General features: G+C 46.4%; 1 pseudogene; it reads right to left on the bottom strand.

Annotated features, from left to right (window-relative positions):
* Positions 1-535: 535 nt before the first annotated feature.
* LOC117716687 (U4 spliceosomal RNA) lies at positions 536-618 on the bottom strand (annotated as a pseudogene).
* Between the last annotated feature and the right edge of the window lie 6,874 nt (positions 619-7,492).

Genomic DNA, 7,492 nt, shown 5'->3' with positions numbered 1-7,492 from the left:
GAGGGTCCTGGGGTGAGAGCTCCTATGGTGGGGGCTCCTGGGGTGGAGGCTCCTGGGGTGGGGACTCCTGGGGTGGGGGCTCCTGGGGTCAGGGCTCCTGGGGTCAGGGCTCCTATGGTGGGGGCTCCTGGGGTGGGGGCTCCTGGGGTGGGGGCTCCTGGGGTGGGAGCTCCTATGATGGGGGCTCCTGGGGTGGGGGCTCCTGGGGTGGGGACTCCTGGGGTGGGGCTCCTGGGGTGGGGGCTCCTATGGTGGAGGGTCCTGGGGTGAGAGCTCCTATGGTGGGGGCTCCTGGGGTGGGAGCTCCTGTGGTGGGGGATCCTGGGGTGGGGGCTCCTGGGGTGGGAGCTCCTGGGGTGGGGGCTCCTGGGGTGGGAGCTCCTGGGGTCGGGGATCCTGGGGTGGGGACTCCTGGGGTGGGAGCTCCTGTGGTGGGGGATCCTGGGGTCAGGGCTCCTGGGGTGGGAGCTCCTGGGGTCGGGGATCCTGGGGTGGGGGCTCCTGGGGTGGGGGCTCCTGTGGTGACCCAATCAGAAGGGTTTGGGAAAAGTTTTCAATTAGCAATAATCTCGCCTCGGATAAACCTCATTGGCTACGATACTGCCACTGCGCAAAGCTACCCAATCAGAAGGGTGATAGCATCTGCCAGAATTAGAGTCAATAGCAGCAGAGCTTTGGAGAAGAGGGGAAAAAAGGGGGGAAAAACTGAATAAATGGATGTGCAACCAAAGAGAGTCCCTTTGCCCCCTCCAGAGCTTGAGGGAAAGGCAGAGAACAAGCACTCTAAGAGCTCTGTGGGAAGCAGAACCCTTGGGCACAGAGAATTCTGGGAATGTAGAAACACTGAAAAGGCAGAAGATAAAGGATTTTAAGAGGGATTTTACTGATGACCAGACATCAGACAACTCTGAGCTTGCCAGCTTGCCTACCAACCTGCCTGCCTACCAGCCTGCCTGCCTACCAGCCTGCCTGCCTACCAGCCTGCCTGCCTACCAGCCTGCCTGCCTACCAGCCTGCCTGCCTACCAGCCTGCCTGCCTACCAGCCTGCCTGCCTACCAGCCTGCCTGCCTACCAGCCTGCCTGCCTACCAGCCTGCCTGCCTTTGTTCCTTCCTCCCTTTCTTTAAAACAGGGTTACATGTAGCCTAGACTGGTCCTGAAATCCTATATAACCAAAGACGGCCATAAATGTTTGATTCTTGTGCACCCACCTCCCCAGTGCTGAGATTGTAACCCATGTGCCATCATGCCTGGTCGACGTAATGCTGGAGATCAAACACAAGGCATTTTGTTTGTTTGTCTCTTGTTAGACAAGCATTCTGCCAAGTCAGCTCCATCCGAGCACTGACTCTGGACCGTCTCAAGTAAACCTTGGGTCCTGTGAATGCAATAAATTGTTCTTGAAATAACAGAGAATGAATACGTTCTTCTAAGGAATAGGATTTCAGTAAGCTGCCAAGTCTGGAAAGAAAAGCCCATATAGTTATTGTGTCTTCTTCTCCAGAGCCCATCTCAAAGTGCTGCCAACAGACATATGATGGGAGAGAAGCTCTTAGATCCACTCCTATCAGAAGGAGCTTCTTCCTTGCTTGGCACAGCTGACACTCAACTGACTAAGCACTCTGAAAATGTCATGATGTTATCCTTTTCCCACTTAAAATTAAAAGCCTTTATTATGAGACCCCGAAGAAAGGCGTCATTAACCCCATCCGACCCTGATGTTGCCATCTTCCTTGCCTGGCACTTTCAAAACTCCAACCCAATGTCTCTTTGGTTCTCATGAATCTAAATGTAGCTGGCAAATTCAGGACGCTGTGTAAATCATTTGTGGATTTGTACCAGTTAGGGTACAGTAGGATGAGACCAGTAACATGAGACCACCCCCACCGACACAAGGCAAAAGCTCCCCCTACAAATAAATAGTGAATGATGGAAAACTCTCCTAGATTAATCGTCTAAGGTCCATTCATTGTTTTCTAAGGTGGCTGTTAATGTCTACATATTTTGGATGACATAAGAAGATATGTTTCCTACCCCCAAATACTGCCTCTTGGGTCCCTGTTTGTCTTCTAGGAAGAGGGCAGAACAGAGGTTACTCTTTTCTATGGTTCTCTCAGAAGAACCTGGAGTCTGTGCTTCCATTCTTTCAGGAATTCAGTCTCGCCTTCCATCATGTAGGTCCTGAGGATCAAACCCAACTCATCTGGGCTTGGCAACAAGCACCTCATTTCATCCAATAGCTCTTGTTTTAAAAACAGAAATGACAGTACGTCCCTCAATCTGAAGAGGAAGGCATGAGACATGGAACACAAAATGCCTAGACGGCAGTTCTCATAGGACGCCAGGCGTGATTTCTCGATACTCCCACACCATTAATGAACTACCACATGTACTGTATGTGCTCTCTCACTCCCACGGCAGTCCTATGTGGGAGAGTCTAGTCTTCCTACAGGCTCACTCACCTGTGTGCCAGAGGTATGTGTAGTGAATAAGGTTTACGGTATTGTCTGTAACAATAAAAAATAGGGACAAAGAAACAGAACTTATAGAAAGGACAGAACTCTACCTTGTATTCATAACTATGATTTCAAACATAATAACCCCTTACCCCATTGCTTTGTCAGATGTTTTATTACAGCAATTAAAAAAAAACTTAATGAACAGTGTCTACCAAAGGGACCCAATGCTAAAGATCAATAAAAATGAGATCGATATCCTATAGATCTCGTGAGACAAGGGTCACAAAGGACCCTGGAAAAAGAACATCAGTTTTGCTTGTGGTCCAAGGGTAAGTGCTGTGAGCCTGGCCTGATCTTGTAAGACACAAGTGACTTCTCCTAATCTAGAATTTCCTATGTTGTCTGGTCACTTGACTGTGCTGACCACCAGTATAATCTACAGAAAGATAGCACTGTGTTCAGAGATGCCAAAAAATGTGAGACATGGAGTCCTATTCTGTCACCACATGGATCGAGAAAGACTTCATGGGAAGCAGCTACCTGGCTGGTGGGAGCAGCTACGAAGAGAAGAGGATATGCAGCAAGACAGGAAGCAGAGAAAGAGAGCTGACTGGGGAGGAGGAAGGGGGCTTTGCAGCGACTGTGTGGGCTTAGGCTCCACTATAGCTACACACGGGGCTGGGAGAGGAGCCAAGTCAGGAAAGGGGCCAGTGGGAAAGGGCTGAGGTGACATAAGAGGAAGGGGACATCACTTAGACTGGTGTTGGGCTAGTTACTTTCTCATTTATATCAAGCTCGGAAGGACAGAAAGGACTGTTCTACCTGTGAAGTCATCAACAGCCTCATTGACAGCTGAGGAATCTTACAGCTGTAGGCAAGCTGGGCCTCTGAAGGGAACAAAGCAGCAGGCCAAAGCTGAGAGAGCACAGAATTCAGGGAAGTCACCTCTATCCCTGTGACAGGCTTGGAAAGTGGGTTCACTAGTATTTGCTATCAAGGCCAGTCAGTGATGGGGTTAGCCTGGGATTCCGTAACTGAAATGATCTCCTTAGATACAAAGTTGTTCCCTGAGTATAAATGTGTCTCTGTACTCAAAGTTACCTAAAAACAGGAGACCTCATCTCTCTAAGTACCTGAGGACAGACCTTAGTCAAGACCTGGAATTTCTAATCTCAGATTAAGACCTATGTGACATAGAAACCCTTACTGTCTGTGTTTAATGAACCCATAAAGTACCCTCTACTCCCCCCACCCAGTTATCCAGAGGCTGGCTGTCTCCTTTAGCATCCCTAACTATGACTACATCCAAGCTATGCCCAAAAGTTTGCACATCCAAGAACTTGGGACCCAAAAGAACTCATTCCATTTTCACAAAGTCTAACTCTGTTTCCCATTGAAACAAAATGTTATCACCACATGCTATTGAAACAATGAACCTGAAGTCTACAGAACAGAGAGAACTTCTTCCCTCTGTTCCTCTAGCCTTTTACTCAGTAAGCTGACTATTGTGACCCTACTGTGCTCTAGGGACTCTTCTGGGCATGAGGGAAACAGTTGAATGATAGATTTTGGACAGGGGAGCCTACAAATCCAAGAGCAATGAATGATAGTGACAGGCAGGGGACTTCATGAAGCACAGGAACTCCCTCAGAAAGTCTTGATGGAAGAGGTGACATCTGAGGTGAGCTGAGCTAGAAGGTGGAGCTGAAGAAAGAGAAGCAGTCGGGAAAGTGTATATCAAGGAATAGGAACCTGTGTCTGTTGTCCCAAAGGCACATAGATGGTCTTGCTGGAGTGACCAGGATACAGCAGGACAGTAGAAGAAAACTGAATATATCTCAAAAAAAATAGAATTAATGAAAAGGTTAATATTTGGTATACTCATTTCTTCATGGAGGGAATATCATCAATTTTTATTGTATCTTTATTTTGTGCAATGTCCGTTTTTGAAGTACTAAGGATTAAACCTAGATTCTCACACATGCTATGCAGAGTCCTACCACTGAGCTATAACCCCAGATTTTTTTCTTTTCTAAATTATCATAGAACGTTTGCAAAATTAGGAAAGCCAGTATCAGAAAGACCCATGAAAACATTGCATTGCTCATGCCTTTTAAACCCTTCCCCATCAACACAGGCCCTGAATCAGACAGCACAAGTCTAAAGTCTGATGGGGCAGTTCTCGAACACAGTGTCTCTTGCTTTCTTCCTTCCAGAATAGTCTTTCAACGTCCCTTTGCTTCACTCCCTTATCTCGACAGCCCAGACAATATGTCTCAAGTCATTTTACTTCATTTAGCCATTTTTGAAATATCCATGTAGCATCTACATGTCATCGGGACTCTTTAAAAGCACTTCTGAGTTTTAAATCTTTTCCTATGTGTGTCTCTCTCTGTCTGCAGTGTATTTGCATGTGCCTCTCTCTGGGCACACAAACCTGAGCACCACATATACACAGAGGCCAAAGGAGGATGTCAGATGTCTTGGCCTGTCACACCATGTCTTAGTCTCTCTCTCACTGGACATGGAGCTGGGCTAGCAGCCAGCAACCTCAGTGAGAGATGGTCCTTTCTCTGTTCTCCATGGTGCTGAGGTTATGCGTGTAGGCATAGCTACATTCACCTAGATATCCCCCTCTTTAATTTCTTGAGACAGGGTTTCCCTCTGTAGCCCTGGCTGTCCAGGAACACTCTCTGTAGACCAGGCTAGTATAGAACATATGTAGCTCCACATACATCTGCCTCTAGAGTGCCAAGACTGACAGCTGCATCACCACGCCTGGCACCATTCAGATTTTTTAGTGAAAGGGATTTGAACCCATGTCTACATACTCATACAGAAAGTGTTTTTACCCATAAGTCATCTCCTTAGCCCCCTTTAACTTTTTTTTTTTTTTTTTTTTTTTTTTTTTTTTTTTTTTTTTTTGGTTTTTTCCATGCTGTCCTGGAACTCACTCTGTAGACCAGGCTGGCCTCGAACTCAGAAATCCACCTGTCTCTGCCTCCCAAGTGCTGGGATTAAAGGTGTGCGCCACCACAGCCCGGCCCCCTTTAACTTTTAATCAGCATACATTAATCATACATAACAATGGCTCTCGTGACATTTTCATGTACACTGATAACATATATTTTGATTACATTTACACTCCATTACCCCCCATGTCCCCTCACACTCCTGCTGGTCCCCTCTTGTCAGTGAATCCCCTTCCAACTCTCATGTCTCTTCCATTGTGAACCAGTAAGTTTCATCAGCATCCATGAGGGTAATTTGTAGGACCACAGGTACCTCTTTCCCTTCCTCCAGCCTCAGCAACCATTAACTGCCTATATATGGGGACCATGGCACCCCTCCACATTGTGTATTTTTGTTATATTTTATTTCTGTTCTTATGTCTATAATCAGGACTGGTTTGATTTTTAAAGGCTACACAAGTTGTTCATCCTCCCTGTGGAAATAGGCACCATTAGAAAACAGGCTGCATGTTTTCACCACATTCAGCCTGAGAAGACTGGATCTTGGCAGGAACAAGAACCTCAGATGAAGCAGTGCCTCCAGGGAATAAACTGAGTGCTAGAATTCACAAGTGACAGTCAGCTTTTACCAAGTGTCACACAGTCTGAGCATCCATCAGTCCATTCCCTACCTCTCTGCATATTTTTATGTTTGGTTTCTTAGAGATCCTATATTTGAGAGGAGTGGCATATGTGGCATGTAACTGACTTATTTCATCAATGGTAAGAGAACAGGTGCTTGGCTACAGACCCAAAGCTGGACTCTCCTAGAAGGTTTATCAGTAAGAAGAGAGAAATCTTTCTCTCTAGCTCTGATTCCCATACCTTTCTCTCAATGGGCTTCAAACTCCTAAGGGCAGACATGATTTATCAGCTCCATGGACCCTGAGCAAAATGTTTAATGAAGGAATAAATTAATTACTGAGGACTGAGTCCCAAGATTCAAGAAATTCCCAATCAAATAAGAGCAATGAAAATTGGATTGGGGGATGGGAGTCAACTGGAGAATAGACTGAACCCTGGTGGCAGTGACGTAAGCCATACACTGGAATCAAAGAGGGAATGTCACAATCGGGAAGACAGTGATAAACAAGCCAGGTGACTGTGAGACCATAACCAAAGATACTTCCAGAAATTAGAGGCCATGTTGTCACTTGAAAGGGGGACAGTATTGGGGGAGGAGTCTAAAACCTACAGGATGCAGTAAATGAGCATTTCTCAATAACAATAAAAATGATGACAAGCATCCAGGGACTGAGGCAGTCAGGAGAGCTTGTGGGGTGGCAGCCAGATGTGTCACCTCCGTGGAACTGTTACAGAGGTTAGAAAATATCTTATGGAAGAGGTGTATCAGAACCACTAGATACTGGGATGCCATCTGCCAGGCTAGTTCACATGTGCACACAAAGTTGAAATCCAAGAGACAGGGTTATAATAGAAAAGGCCCCAAACCAAGGTCTAGGCCAACTTCCCATCTGCATGCTGATTTCCACACCTTGATGGCCTCCTGGGCATTGTGAAGACTGCAGGGCTTCCTGTGTGAACAAGAATGAATGAACCACAAGTTGTTTTACAGCTCTGACTTGAAGAGCATTACCCAGTCCCTGAGGGATAGCCCTGTCACTGACTGGAATTACTTCTCTTTTTCTTCTGCTCACCTCTGGCTTTGTGCACAAAGGAAACCAAAGCTGGGTTTTGAGAATGATTTTGCTTCAGGCCCCTACTGTCCAGGTAAAGACCTTGCTTCCCACATAAATGGCCACATAAAGCCTCTTGCTTTAGTGAGGATGGAGGGGAGCCAGGGGTTTTGTGGGTTTTGTTTTGTTTTGTTTTATGTTGCTGAACCGTGCTTTGTGGTTCAACAGAATAAGCTCTTGGTGGGAAAAGACAAGACTCTCTCATAAGATGAAAATGAATGGACATGGGTAAAATGTGCTTAGAATATAAAGAGCCAAGCTGTGGTGTGTAACACATGTGTAACATCATACCATCATGTATACACACACCCATTCACTTCCAAGC

This window comes from Arvicanthis niloticus, chromosome 10 (genome assembly GCF_011762505.2).
Source record: "Arvicanthis niloticus isolate mArvNil1 chromosome 10, mArvNil1.pat.X, whole genome shotgun sequence".
In the NCBI taxonomy this organism is placed as follows: Eukaryota; Metazoa; Chordata; class Mammalia; order Rodentia; family Muridae; genus Arvicanthis; species Arvicanthis niloticus.
This window is presented reverse-complemented; position numbering and strand designations above follow the sequence as displayed.